We start from the raw sequence: 491 nt of genomic DNA, 5'->3' as shown, positions 1-491 counted from the left end.
GGTTCGATTCCCGGTCAGGGCACAGGCCCGGGTTGCAGGCTCCATCCCCAGTGTGGGGCGTGCGGGAGGCAGCCGGTCCATGATTCTCTCTCATTGATATTCCTCTCTCCCTCTCCCTCTCCCTTCTTCTCTCTGAAATCAAATAACCTCCCAGCTCCCAAGACCTCCCCTCGCCCTGCATCTCGCTTTCAGGCCACGGCGGGAGGAGGAAGAGCCCCCTGGCCGGGGCTGGAGTGGCCTGTCCGTCAGCTCCCAGAGGTCAAGCAGAGGTCGAGCAGAGGTCGAGCAGAGGTCGAGCAGAGGTCAAGCAGAGGTCGAACAGAGGTCGAGCAGAGGTCGAGCAGAGGTCGAGCAGAGGTCGAGCAGAGGTCGAGCAGAGGGCACGGACTCCCCCAGGCCTGGCCTGGTCCTTCTCCGAGAGGATGTTTTTGTTGTTCGGTGCATCTTCACGAGGGCAGCCAAGCGCCTCCCGGTCCCAGCGCCTGCCCGCC

The sequence above is a fragment of the Myotis brandtii genome, unplaced genomic scaffold (assembly GCF_000412655.1).
Source record: "Myotis brandtii unplaced genomic scaffold, ASM41265v1 scaffold888, whole genome shotgun sequence".
NCBI classification, from domain to species: Eukaryota; Metazoa; Chordata; class Mammalia; order Chiroptera; family Vespertilionidae; genus Myotis; species Myotis brandtii.
This window is presented reverse-complemented; position numbering follows the sequence as displayed.